Raw genomic sequence first — 14657 nt, 5'->3', positions numbered from 1 at the left:
GACTGACAGTTTAATTGTGCACCTAAATGAGCAATTTCAGGTTCTTGCTCAGATAGCACCCTGCAAGTTGAATGACTGCGATTAGCATTTGAGAGCCTCAGCATTGCGTTAGTCATGCCAGTGGAAGAGCCATCCCAGATACCAAGCACAGAGATATTCTGCTTCCATCCAACTGCAGCGAAGCTCTTGGCACCAAGGTGAGCACAGAGGTCAGGGAGCAGGTTCTGCCACGTCTGCTTTGTGCCTATGGGCAAGGCAAGATGGAGGGAACTGAGCAGTTTGGGCTTCAGGACCCACACCAACCCAAGAACACATTCGGATCCAGGGCTGTTCCTGTGTGAGCAGGTGTCAGCTAACATGACCACATCCCCACTATTCCAGCCTCAAATTTGCTCCATCTGCTTAAAACAGACTGCAGTAACTGCAGCACCGCAGATATCTCTGTTATCACTGCACCTCCTTGAACCTTCCTTTGTTCCTGGCCTGCCTGTGTTCTATTGCAACTGTTTTCCTGCACCAACGTGCTCATCAAATGGAAAAGTACTCCTCTGCTTTCATTTACAAATATGACATTTTAACTATTTTTTCTAAAATAAAGAATGACGAGCAATGTGCAATGAACAGCCCCACTCATACAGCATGCTGCTAATTTGCTTGGATTTTTTTTAGAGCTCCAGGACCTCATCCTTGAAGTGCAAAGTTGCCTCAATCTCTGATTGCCAGTTGGATACGATCAGCAATAGAGGATCTATTCGGGTAGCTCTGTTAATGTCCACATTACAGCCTGTAAGTTCTGCTAACAGAACTGCTATGTTTCAACTCCCTCTAAAAAAGAAGCAATCGGGACGACGCAGCTCTGTCCCCACGAGGAATAACTTGGGGCAGCAAAAGGATCCTCATAGAGGACCTTGGAGCTTTTTCAAAGTCATTCTGGAGTTTTGAAGTCGATGCAATTTCTTTCTGTTTCATAATGCCTGGGAACTTGCTTGCAGGCTGAGCTCAGAGACTGTGAGCACTGGGAAAGCCTGGCAGCTTATCATTCCATGAAGGAGGCCTCCAAAATCAGTTTGAATGTATAAAGAACTATGAACACACAGAGGGATTTCTCCCCTTTTCTCATCTCTCTCTGAGTTCCCAGCGCTGCATGGTTTAAATGCAAAGTGCAGGAGCAAGACAAATGCAGGCACTAAACTTGCAAATACCTGTGATCCCTTATCACAAAGCCATAATCCTAAACTGGATTTGCATAGCACAGAGTTATTTCTTCAGTTGGGTGTCCACTCATATAAGCTCTGGAATATGATATGCTTTTCAATGATTGTTTTCTTGTTTTTATTGTCTTCTTGGGTTGACGTGTCCTGAAGGTGAAAGATAGGAGGTGTGCAGAAAGAAATCAGGGACAGGATCGAGGCTAAAGACAAGGGAGCTCCAGAGGGGCAGCTGGAATGGAACTCCTGCACCAAGTGTAAGGCATGTGCCAGCATCAAAACAGTTCAATCTTAAAAGCTGAAATTCACCTATCGTAATCCCGTGACTTCAAGCCCAGACCAGTAGTGGAAGAAGATTGTTGGCAGTCGGAGGATTCAGAGATTTAGAATACACCAATTAATTCCTAGCAGCTATACAGGACAGGATTTGAGCTCTCTTTGAGCACTGCCTTGCAGAGATTTCCTGTTTGGAGATGCCTGCATGGTGGCGGGGAATCTCCCTCCAGTGGGCGCAAAGAACTTTGGACTTCAGAGAGTTTCCTTTGACTGCAGCAGGCTGCAGACAACTCTGTTCCCCTCAACAAACACGTTAGCTTGGCTGAATCACCGTGCTCCAGCAGTGAGGCTAAGGCTTGCTTTAAACGCCGTGTCTCCAGGTATAGGTTGTGGTGATTTACATGGTGCAAGCAGCTTGGTGATCAGCCAATGTCCTACGATCTGGAGATAAATCGTAATAAAGAATGCATGATTTCAAGTACTCGTGCAAATCAAGGAGTGAGGAATGCGTGTCTGATTTTAATGGTTATAGAATAATAAAGTTATAAATATCCTGAATCCATCACAGCAATATGCGTCTGCATACACAGGCGCAGACTCACGCACTGTGATCCCATAAATCTTGAGTGTGCAGTGGTGACTGTAACACAGAGTGGTAAAGAAAATGCTAATGATGTTGTAACAAAGAGAAGGGCAAAACAGGAACATAAATACAGAGCTTTGCTAAAGGATAGAAAGAGCAGGCTTGGTGTTTTATAGAAGAGCACCTCGCCTTCAGCTAGCATCCATTTGCAGCTCAGTGGGGCTGTAAATATGTGAATACTTGATAAGATCTGCTGTTTTGTATTGTCTTATTATTTGTATGTGATAATTCATCTTTGGCTCTGCTGTATCTGCTGGAAGGGAAGCAGTGGTATTTCTCAGTCTGCACTCCTTGCTGCTTTGCGAGCTCTCTCAGGCTTTGTGCTCAGCTTTCACGAGTTGCTAATTGAAGGAGACAAGCCTCATGAATCATTGAACCTTAAGTCAGCTTTTAATTAAACTCAGCAGTGTAGGCAATGAAAGCTAAAGGGCTCAGCCTCGGAGGGGAGGTTGGTGGCCTCTCGTGTGATAGTGCCAGCTCTCACCTTCAAAACAAGGTCTCTCAAACTTGGTTAAGTCACTTCCCTAGCATCAAAAGAGCCAATAACACTGCAAAATAAGTGAGTGCATAACTCCTTCAGACTCTCTTGATGATCCTAATCCACTTGGCTACTCGAAGTCTATTTCCTCAAGAAACCAAGAATAAAGCCAGGTGAGAATGTGGAGGAGTTCACAGTCCCTGCTGTGAAAGATATCAACATTTGAGGGCATCGGTTGCATGGAAAATGGACAGCCCTTGTATTTGTCTATGAGAGCGTGCTAGGAAAAAAGCCCAGCACCCCTTTGAGATCCTCCTCTATGTCTGAGGAAACCCCAAATGGCCTTTTACTTCTTCACCATCTCCAAAAGAGAAACGACCCAAGGATAAATGCATGAGTTCCTCAGCCCAAGGAGAACATCTGCAGTGTTATGCTGCCAGTCTAGAAAATTTATTTGGTGCACTGGAGGATTTGGTTGAGCTACCTACAAGGGGGCATGGCCGCATGGGATGCTGAAACCCAGAGAGGGATGACTTGTGCCTGCAGAGCTTGTAATCATAGCCAATCCAGCCAGTGCTGATAAGGGGGAGGTGCCAAATAAAGCTGAGAGATCTGTCAAGCTTGCACAGCAGGTCAGGAGTGGAGCTGTGAGCAGAGCCCAGATGGGTTTCAAGGCTGGGTCAGGCTGGCCTGGTTCTTTCAGAGGTCATAAATTCAAACCACATTTGCATTAGCCCGGTGCAAGGTGGACAGCACAGTGAGAGTTCAGGGTGGAGGGCAAATCAAAGGCGCTGGAGATCTGCAGGCTACGTAATGCAAGCACAGTAAATCCTGGATATTTACATCCTCTGGAACCAGAGGCATTTAGTTCTTGGTTGCATTTTATGGGGGAACGAGCTGCTATTTTTAATTCAGTCTTGAAAAGAGCAAAAGCAGAACACGGTGTCAGCACCTTGACCTGCTGCAAACTGGCACAGTGAATAGCTCTGCATAGGGGCAGGCAACTCTGCCATACAGTTTGCCTGGGCAACACTGCTGGACATCCACCATAAGGGCCCTATTGGCCCCTCCAGTCCTGTGGGATGTTCTAGTTTAAAACAGGTGAGATTCTTGTCCACCAGCAAGCAGGCTAACAGAAAGGAAAGATGTATCCTTCTCGTCCCTCCTCATGCCTCACTCCGCTCTGGCATCCCTTGAATTGCCATAAGGACTTGTGATTGGTGCTGGAAGCTGAGCCTCAATTGCTGTGAAGAATTCATCAGGAACCAAGTGAGGAAAGAACCAGACTGGGGAGGGCTCTGGGCACCTGATGGAGCTGTAGGTGTCCTGTTTACTACTGGGGAGTGGGACTGGATGGCTTTTAAGGGCTCCTTCCAACTCAAACAGCTCTCTGATTGATTCTAGGAAAGGTTTAAAAGCTTAAGCAGAATCACAGGGATCCAAGCAAACAATTTATTTGTGTTTATAACCTCTTATAAAGGTCCAGCTGCTTGATTCACACACAAAGCGGAGCTTAAGCTGTGTTTGTCACTGGGGAAGCTGGTGGGACTCTGCTGTGTGTAAGCAGTACAGGGAAGGGTTGTGCATCAACCTTCATTAAACCACTTCAAACCACCTGAGGTGGCTCATTTCAATTATCCATTTAAAAATAGAATTGTTTTTCATTCCCTGCTCTGCTGATTCCTGCCTGCTTTACTTTAGAATCGCGTTGAGGCTCAGAGGCAGAAAGTATCTAAGGAGGATTTAGCTCAACGGATGCTTATCTGGCTGCTTCTCTTTCACACTTGAAATGCTATAAGCTATCTTGCGCAGGCTGAGCTTTTAAAAATGGGTCACCAGGTAATCAGTCAGTGGGGAAATCCACACATATAGTGGGGAAGTCTACAAATACAGGCATGCTGAAGAGCAAAACAACACAAAGCCTCAGCCAAAGTTGAAGCTTTCTGGAAATGCGGAGGACAACGTGAAAGAAAGCAATTTAATACCTCTGTAGGGTTTGTCTTCAGGCCAGGGAGAATACATGGAATGGGCAGTTGTGTCTGACAGCAGTTCTGAGAGTTTCAGGGATTTTTGCTGCCGCGGGTTTTGTTCTTTTTAATTGGTTGTCTTTATTTTGTTGTTTTGGTTTGGTTTAATTTGTAGCCGCTTTCAGGTAATTCACACAGAGGCATCTGCAAGAAAGGTACTTCAAGAGTACAAATCCATACCTGAAAATGAACTGGGCTTAATGTGCTTCTCTGGCAGTCGATAAAACGAGAGAAAAACACAGAGAAACTGCAATGTTGAGAAACCTCACGGATCTGAAAAGCCTGGGCTGTAATTTTAAGTGACGGGGGACAGATGAGGAGCTCATCGCTTCCAACGAGACCCATTCAGTTCTGTGACTGCCAGTTCATCCCTCACACGTGGGGGAGCACAAGGCGTGCAGAGGGACATGGAGCCCAAAAACATCAGTGGAAAGAAGGCCCAGCACAGCCTCAGCCCCACAGTCAGGGAGCGAAATACAAGAAAGAAAGGGAACGGGTACTTTGGGGAGGAATGAGGATGGGAAAATAGAAGGATGAAGAGATAAACGGGGCAGGCCATGCTTGTCCAGATTGGTGCAGGCTGTCTTGCCTTGTTAAAATCTATTTCTGTCCACTGCCCTCGGTGAGGGGCTCCCTGTTCTGCAGCAATGTGTCTACAGGCCCTGAGTATGGGGACTGGAGCCGTGTACTCCATCGGTGTGCAGGCGTTCTGTGGGTGTGTGTCAAAGTGTGATCACCAGTGAACATCAAGCTTAGGAGTCAGATATTGGTGTGACCATAGTCCTGGCCCGTACTGGACAGAGCAGAGGCTGACAAGTTGCTACTGTAGGGATGAGAGCATCAATCCAGTCACTGCAGAGACCGTGAGCTCTGGGGATCTGCAAACGGACCCTGCATGTGTGTGTGTTTCTGTAGAGCTTCTAGCTATCTGAAGCCAGCTACTGGAAGGATCTCTGTGGGATGTGAGTACAGCTATGAGACGATTCTTGCTTCTGGTAATCTGTTTCATGTGCTGGAATAACCACCCTTTTTTTGATTTTCTTTTCTAGCGTTACATCCTCCAACACCCATCCCCCTGATGGCCTCCTTTTGGACAAATGGCTCGGGGCAGCCTGGTCTGGTGGTTGGCAACCCTGCACATAGCAGGGGGGCTAAAACTAGATGGTCATTGTGGTCCTTTTCAACCCAGGCCACTCTATGACTCTATGACCCATGACCATTTCCTAGAGCTACCTTGTCAACTGGTGCTTTCTATTCTGTTGCCATTCCCCATCCAGCAGTTGCAGTCCATTCAGGAATACCACACTGGTGATATCGGGTAGCACTGGATTATTTCCCAGCAGCTGGATCATCCTTACCCTCCAAAAAGTGTTTGCTGCTGGTTGACTGATCTAAGGAGAGCTGTAAAGGACAAACTTGAAATGACTCCCGACAGCCATTCATCTAAAAGTAAAATCACTGTTTCTGAACTCTGAGCATCCATTTGACATTTTTGAGGATTGTTTTGAGACTTGGAGGCAGGCACAATTTAAGAAGGAATTAGGCAGATATTTATCTGTCTGTCTCTGCCTAATTTCATTCCTGAAAGTTAATGCTCTCTGTTGTCTGTGTATGAGTCTTTTAAATAAGGAATTTAATGTTGCTGTGGACTGGCCTTTCTTTTTTTTTAAATAAGTTATTATTTCACAGTGCATTACTGAGCTATTCTGACATATTCTTCAGTTTCTCACAATAAATGAACCTTAGCTGGCTGTGGCTAACCTCCAAATTCCATACAGCAAGGCAGAATCTATTTCTTTAATAGAGCAGTGTAGGCAAATTGTTGAAGGTGTAGTTTCAAGCCATTATTTCAGGCTTTGATTCAACAGTTTCTTTGCATTTCTTTGAATGCTCTATGATGCTAGTTATGGTGGTTATGCACCTTTTGTATGGCAAATGCCACCTGGAGGTTGGGAGAGCACTCAGAGTCAAAACTGATAGTGGGTCATCTCAGGATCAAGGAAGCTTCTGCAGGTGGCTTCTGTCTTTCTTTCTTATGAGCTCTGCTATGGAAAAGGGAAATAAAATGGAAGCACTTTCCAAGTAAAGCCATGGATGGCTAGGCAGCTATCTGTATTTATAGCATATGCATCTGTTTAGTGCTTGGAGACCTATGGTGAACAGTGTGCAGCAGAAGCTCAATAAAACATTCAGAGTGTGTGAATAGTTTCAGGTCTGAGATACAGGTTTGTCTACACTTGAGTGGCCAATGTTTTTATTGTCTAGTTCAAACAAGACGTTGATAAATTCCTGGCCTGGAAGCCAGGAGTATCAGACAGCTGCTGGGGAGAAATGGAGCCAACTGGAAACCACCGCTGATCTGGCCTGAAACATGAAGATCTCTGTCCTTGGAGATAGTCAGAACTCAGCCAGACAACGCTCTGGGCAGCCTGGCTGAGCTTCCAAACCCTGCTTTCAATGCGAGGTCAGACTGGAGAGCTCCAGAGGTCCTTTCCAACCCAAGTCATTCCACTGGGATAGACCCACAGTATCCATCTGTCATTGTGATATCTCTAATCTATCTCTCTCATCAAATGAAACAGCCAGAGCTACGGGTGAAAAAAATATCTAGATGCAAAAGATATCTCTGAGGTGTCTCTCTTGGGCACAAAGGTCTGCGTGTTGTTTTGTAACCCACGGTGCCCTCCTCAAAATGCCCCATAGGACTGCTGGGTGAGAAAATCGATGCTGCTGGAACAAATGAAGTTTGGATGAAACTCACCAACTGGCAGAGAGAAGAGAATGAAGGTCTGAGACAAAAAAAATGAGGGTTGTTGTACCACAGAAGAGATGAAATGGATAAATACGGGAGAATGTAAGTGAATACAAACCAAACAGAGAAGAGAGAGCAGAACGAGCTGTGCCCATACTGCAGATCTTCAAGTTCTTCACCCAGGTCTCTGCTAAACCGGGTGACAATGGGTTAGCTTTAAGGACAAATGGTTCTCTTCTCCCCTCCATATATTTGAAATCAATTCTAGATCAGCCATCTACTAATCCTGCAGTGACCTTTGAGATCTCAGAACAAATAGGAGCTTTCCTGAAAGGCCCTTGCTGTTTCCTGCTGTTATTTCCAATTCAGAATCATAATAAATTAGTTCAGCCTCGTGCTCAGCAAGAACCTCGAGCTCAGCCCTGACGTGTACAAATGCACAAGCAATTGTTGCTGCTGTAAGCACTCCGTGTGCTGCTAAAATGCCTTCATACCAGGCTGCAAAAGTCTCTAGGGATGCGTGTAGGCAGCTCCAGAAGTAATGCCTCGTATTAATTGCCATGGAAACTATAACAGCTACAAAGAGCACAACAGTGCTATTTGGCAGAGCAAATTCTCAGCTACAAAGTGTTTTTCAACATGGTCACCAGAGTCACTGTTCCTGGAGGTGTTGAAAAAAAATGGAGATGTGGCACTGAGGGACACGGTCAGTGGGCATGGTGGGACTGGGTTGACAGCTGGACTAGAGGATCTTAGAGGTCTTTTCCAATCTTAATGTTCCTATGATTCTAAGAGCCTGCAGGCTGTGCTCATAAATATGGCCATCCATAACGTGGCCTGTCTTTCACGTCCTGTCACCACTGAGCTGAAATGCACCACCACCCCTCAGTGTGCTCACGTCCACTGTTTGGTCTCCATTAATGCTCAGCAAGCATTGGTGAATGTCAGTGGGTGCCATTTTTTCTGCACTGAGGGACTCAGTGACAAACCTTTGCTTCACACACACTTGCTCTTGAGGAAGGCTCCCATCCCCCCCTCACATCCCTTCATCCTTCTGAAGGGGGAATGGGCACGCAGAGAGGAATGCCAGACTCCAGGAAGCAGGTCTTCACTGTAATGCGCTTTTTATCCTCAGGTTTTGCTTTTAATACTGTGGGAGAATCTGCTGCAGGTTCAGAGGTTTAAGAGGAATTTGTTTAAGACTACAAATAAGTATTTAGGGGCTATGAGTCAGATGGTTTTCAAGCTAGCAGGTGGAATCGGTGAGGTCTGGGCTGGGCTCATGATAGAGGTACAGCAGGAAATTGTGAATGCTGGTGATGGCTTCTGGAATAGAGGGGAGCTAAAAATCAACCAGGTGTCCTGGTCTCTAAACCACCATGTAACGTTTGAAGCCCAGCCAGGATGCAAAGGCAAAAAGCAAGAGCAGTTTTCTTTCCTTCCTTCTGTCACTGAAGTTCAGCGTTAACTGCACTTTGTAGATGGTCTCACAAGGCAGTAAGCTGAAGGGACAAAAGATTCTGGCTTCTTATTTCTGCCCAGGTGACAGTATCAGTAATTCAGAGGAGACACAAAGCTCTCAAGTCAGAAGCCAGCTGATAAATATTTGCTGAAATGCTTTCATGCTGGCCTGAAGTGTTGGTAAGGATGCATATCCCTCTCCAGCAAATTGACCCTTAATGACAAAGGTGCTTTATTTCCCTACTAATCACCACAGAGGAAGCAATGATCTCACCTTGCACACCTGGCTTTCCAAGTGAGCAGCATCACTGTGCCACACAGAACTACACGTCAGATTAGTTTCCAAGTGTTTAATGCTCAGTAACCTCCACTGTTCTCCTGTTCCTGCGGTACTTACCAAAGGATGAGGTTCTCCCCCGTCCTCCCATTGCACCATGGTGTTACATTAGCAGGTTGCCTAGCATTGCTCAGATGTCCTCTGAAACCACAGAATGCATGGAAATAGAAATCAGGATCATGAAGGCTGGAAAAGACCAACCCCAACGCAGCCCACCATGCCCACTGACCTCATCCCTCAGTGCCACATCTCCACTGTTCTGGAACACCTGCAGTGATGCTGACAGGAAACACACCCAACAGCCAACGACCATCTTTTCTCACCTGTGGAGCTTAGAAAAAAGACCACACATTCCTCGTGATCAGAGAAGTTGTCCTTCCCAGCTTTTGCTGATACATATGGAACACACTTTGCACAGAAATACCAGTGTGGAAGACTGCAGAGTGAAAGTAGTTGGTGTTAGGGAATTCTGTTTGTTATTCCTGAGCACAGTGTTGAAAATCAAATATTTGCTGGGTTGGAAAACCTGATTTGAATGGGAATTATCTGTGACTTTATAACAGCACAGCAGGAAAAAAAAGAAAAGGACAGAAAACAACGCAAGAACTATCAACTGTCTGTGTGGCTTTCTTTGTGGAAATTTCAGTGAGGGCAATTACTGAGTAACTTAATTTATCAGCAAAAGGTATTTTGGGAATCTAACAGCATATTGCCTCCTTGTTCCTGGCAGGTGCCCTTGGGACATAAATCCTGCAAACCAGAACAGCAGGGACTGCAGCTAGGTAGATGTGATCGGCAGATGGAATCAGATCATCTTCAAACACATTAGGCTTCATGTTGATAGAGTAAATCTGGAGAGGAGGATGGACAAATCCATCAGAAGACTGAAAAGTACAGTAGGTGTCCTCTCATCTGAGATAGAAACCAATCCCAACACATGTAGATAGAATTTCTTGTGGGAAGGTGCAGTACAGATGGTGCAAGTACAAGGAAATTAAAAATAGTTGGAGTACACAACTGTGGTTGGGACATTGCTGCAAGAACAGGGTAGAGCCTGGAGGTCTGGTTATGTTATTTCTCGCACCTGCCATGACTTTCCATAAAGGTTATTTCCAATTGCAGGAGGAATCATGCAGAGATAACAACAGTACCAAGGTGCTTTCTGTAAAAGGTCTGGCATTTTGATTAACCCAGTGGAAATGGCTTCAATCTCATAAGCTTCAATTTAAAGATTGACCGTGGTCTCTTATGAAAGGTTTGTTCCTGTCACTGCTCAGCACACCCGACTCATCTTCACAGTGACAAGCTTCTCATACAAACAGGGCTTTGTCAAACTGAAGGGCAAGGTCAGTATTTTTAACTGTTTTTGAACTCTGGTAATCAAAACAAAACCGTGCACGGAATGGGCACGTAGTGCTCAAACTTGGGGAACTCCCCTTGGCATTTGGTACCTGCTGGGAGCCATGTGAAACAGGGATCCAGTAGAAGGAGTGCTTCTGGAACCTGAATTACCATTTCTTCACTGACTTGGGCACCTCTGACACTGCTGCAAGTATAGCCTAAGGTGAATGCAAAGGGAAGAAGAGTGCACTGAATTATTTAAAACCATTTCCACACAGTTTTAATTTAAAATTATAAGCAGAAAAATGATATAAGAAGACAAAATTTTGGCTTTTTGATCCCATTTGGCCAAGCTAAGAGCACTAAAAAAAGAAATTAGTTTGAACTTTTTGGATGGACCTGTCAACATGGATTTCAGAGGCTGGAAGTGAAGGACAGATGAATTTCCTAGTGTCTATTTGACCTTTTTATTTTGTAAGGGAAGGCACTAGTAGGCTGTTACATCCCCTGAACAATCTGATGCAGGGACCTAAATGTGCTGCAGATGCTGTGAAGGGTACCAGAGTATGCTGAAGTCTGAGAGCTGGTTTTTGTTGCTCTCCAAACAAGGGTCTCTCTAGTGTCGGGGGCTACAGGCCTGGACTCAATACCTGGAGAGTATAAAAACAAACTCCAAGAGGGCAAAGACACATCCACCTATTCATGACATGTCAACAACTTCATACCCCGACACCATGCTATGGTGTGCTGTCCATCTAGATAGTGGTTACCCCTGTAACTGGGGTATCCCTGCTATTGGACACAGAAGAACAAGGTTGAGCTGCAGTCTTAGCCAGCAGCTTTGAGATATTTTCTATTAATATCCTGGATAAACCACATGAATTCTGAAAATCACTTGGGCACACTGGAAAATGCTATCTTCTATTCCTTCATCTGTGTCTGCATGTGATAATCATTTTCCATGCTGTATGTGGAACTGAGAGAATAAATGCACCTGTGTTTGCGTGTCAGGCAGCTCGTGGCAATAACTGGCCTTACAAGAGAGTGATAATGAGAGTTATTAACCTGTTCCAGCTGTGCTGGATGGGAGGTGGCAAAAAGTAGCGTTGTTTCACCCAAAGATGAAGGGTGTACTTCCAGCATAGATACGGGTTGCCAATGGATGAAGCCCAGTGACTGTCAGGACATTTGCTGCAGCTCTCTGGGTACAACGAAGCTATCAAAGGTGTTCCTAACCAGTGCAGGACAGAGGGAGTTTTCACCACCCTGAATGACTGGGGAGGTGATTTTCCCTTTTAAGTGGTGCTGGTGGGAATGCATCTCAAATATTGTGCTTAGCTTTGGGCCCCTCACTACAAGAACTACAAGAGGGGTGGCCAGCAGGGACAGGGAGGTGATTGTCCCCCTCTACTCTGCTCTTGTGGGGCCCCATCTGCAGTACTGTGTCCAGGTCTGGAGCCCCCAGAGCAGGAAAGACAGGGAGCTGCTGGAGAGGGTCCAGAAGAGGCCACAAAGATGATCAGGGGACTGGAGCACCTTCCCTATGAGGACAGGCTGAGGGAGCTGGGCTTGTTCAGCATGGAGAAAAGAAGGCTGCGGGGTGACCTCATGGCAGCCTTCAGTACCTAAAGGGAGCCTACAAACAGGAGGGGAATCAACTCTTTGAAAGGGCAGATAACAGCAGGACAAGGGAAATGGTATTAAGTTGAGGGAGGGGAGATTTAGGTTGGATGTCAGGGGGAAATTCTTTACAGAGAGAGTGGTGAGGTGCTGGAACAGAATGCCTAGAGAGTTTGTGGATGCCCCATCCATCCCTGGAGGTGTTCAAGGCCAGGTTGGATGGGGCTCTGGGCAGCCTGGTCTGGTATTAAATGTGGAGGTTGGTGGCCCTGCATGTGGCAGGGGGTTGGAGCTTCATGATCCTTGAGGTCCCTTCCAACCCTGGCTATTCTGTGATTCTGTGATTCTGTGAAGAATGATATTGAGTCACTCAAGAGTTCACAAAGAACAACAAAGCTGGTGAAAGGACCAGAAAGCAAGAATTATGAGAATGGACTGAGGGAACTGGGGTTATGTAGTCTAGAGAAGAGACTCAAAGGAGACCTTATCAATCTCTACAATTACCTGAAAGGCAGTTGCATTGAGGAGGGTGCTGTTCTCTTTTCTCAAGTGACAAGTGATAGCACATGAGGAAGGGTCTCAAGTTGTGCCAGAAGAGGTTTAGTTTGGATGTTAGGAAGAATTTCTTTACAGAAGGGGTGGTTGGGCATTGGAACACACTGTCCAGGAAAGTGGTGGAGTCCCCATTGCTGGAGGTATTTAAGACATGTACTGAAATGGTGATAAGGGACACGGCTAAGTGATGGGATGCAGTAGGGCAGGTGGACAGTTGGACCTGATGACCTCGAAGGTTTTCTCCAGCCTAGATTATTCTATGATTCCATGATCAGAAAACCTGCAGATTCTGCTCAGAGCAAAGTAACACTCGGGTCTTGAGGGAGAAAAGCCTCAACAAATATAAAACTGGTTACCTTAAAGACTGCATAGAAATGTCAGCATTCAGATGGAGCTGTGGCGGCATTACACAGAACTGATTAACATCAAAGTCATGGCCATCCAAGGAAGAAGAATGTCACTGCTGCCATTTAACCTGGCAAACAAGCCTCTAATCTGCATGCTGAGTCAGATGGCAGCTGTGAATAGCAGAGTAGAATGCTTCAGTGCATTTGCAGAAGGTCTGGTTCTGCTCAGTGACTCAGCGGAAGGAAGGAGTAGGAGCATCTGGATCATGGTGTCATCTCATAAGCTTACTAACCAGGTGGCAGGTCATGCTTGGTCTGTGACTGTGAGGCCTGAGAGCTACTCACTGAAAGTCTGTGGTCATTCCAGGTGAGAGGAGCTGGGAGCAAAAGGGATCTCTGTGTCTGAACACCAACGCCAGATCCAGCTGAAAGATTTGAAATGGTTGATCAGAATCCCAGGATCAAAGAATCTCATAATGGCCAGGGTTGGAAGGGACTTCAAGGATCATCAATCTCCAACCCCCTGCCACACGCAGGGCCACCAACCTCCACATGTAATGTGGCTGCCCAGGGCCCCATCCAACCTGGCCTTGAACACCTCCAGGGATGGGGCATCCACAGCCTCTCTGGGCAGCTGTTCCAGCACCTCACCACTCTCACAGTAAAGAACTTGAATCAGAGGCCCTTACAACTTATGCAAAAATTCTTTTTGTTGCATTCTCTCTGCCAAGCTTCATACTTAGCAGAGAAGACAAGCATGAAGTGAACCTACCATTGCAGCTAAGATGCCAGCATAAGATGTTTAAGGAATGCCTCTATTCTTCTTTTCGTGTGCTGCAGTTCACCACATAGCACAACTGGAGGTGGAGTACTGCGTAATGAGATTTGCTAATGTCAACATGATGTGCAAGTTTGCTGCCTGCACAGCATCACCCTCTTCAGCAGCACCACAGTCTGACAGGCTTCCTTGATGGGGGGGGGCATGGAGACACCTTGAGATGCCATCAGTGGCAGCAGAGAAAGAGAAGGAGAAAGATTCTAAAGGAGAGATACAAGGATAAGGGGGTCAAACTGCTCTCAGCATTGACAGAAAAGATAACAAAAGACAACAACTGCAACTTGCAGCTTCCAAGGTTCAGGCTGGACACTGACAGTGACATTTTCATTAACAAGGAAAACATTAGAATAGGTTGCTCAGAGAAGTTGTGTCTCCATCCTCACCTCACTATCCAAGACAAAACCACATCTGAGTTAACCTGTTCTTCCTGACAGTCCTGCTTAAAGCAGGAGGTCTGATTGGAGGTGTACTGCGGTCCCTTATCTGCCATGATTTAAAGCCTGCTTAAGGTAAGAGAAATAATACTCAGAAAACACCTATTTCTTCCTGTTATCACAGAGAATCTTGGCAAAAGCACAGCTGTGGCACTGTGGTCATCACTATCTTGTCTGGTGATTCCTACCTAGTGTCACTTCTAAAATCATCTCAATTGCCCTGGGAAGGAAGAGGCGAAAGATTTAATGCATCTATTTATTATACACTGTCTGTGCTAAGAATTGATACCCTGTGATGGCTGGGAGGACAGCCTGAGTGCTTTCATTATCGAGTTACCAT

The sequence above is a fragment of the Tetrao urogallus genome (assembly GCF_951394365.1).
Source record: "Tetrao urogallus genome assembly, chromosome: 7".
Lineage (NCBI taxonomy): Eukaryota > Metazoa > Chordata > Aves > Galliformes > Phasianidae > Tetrao > Tetrao urogallus.
This window is presented reverse-complemented; position numbering follows the sequence as displayed.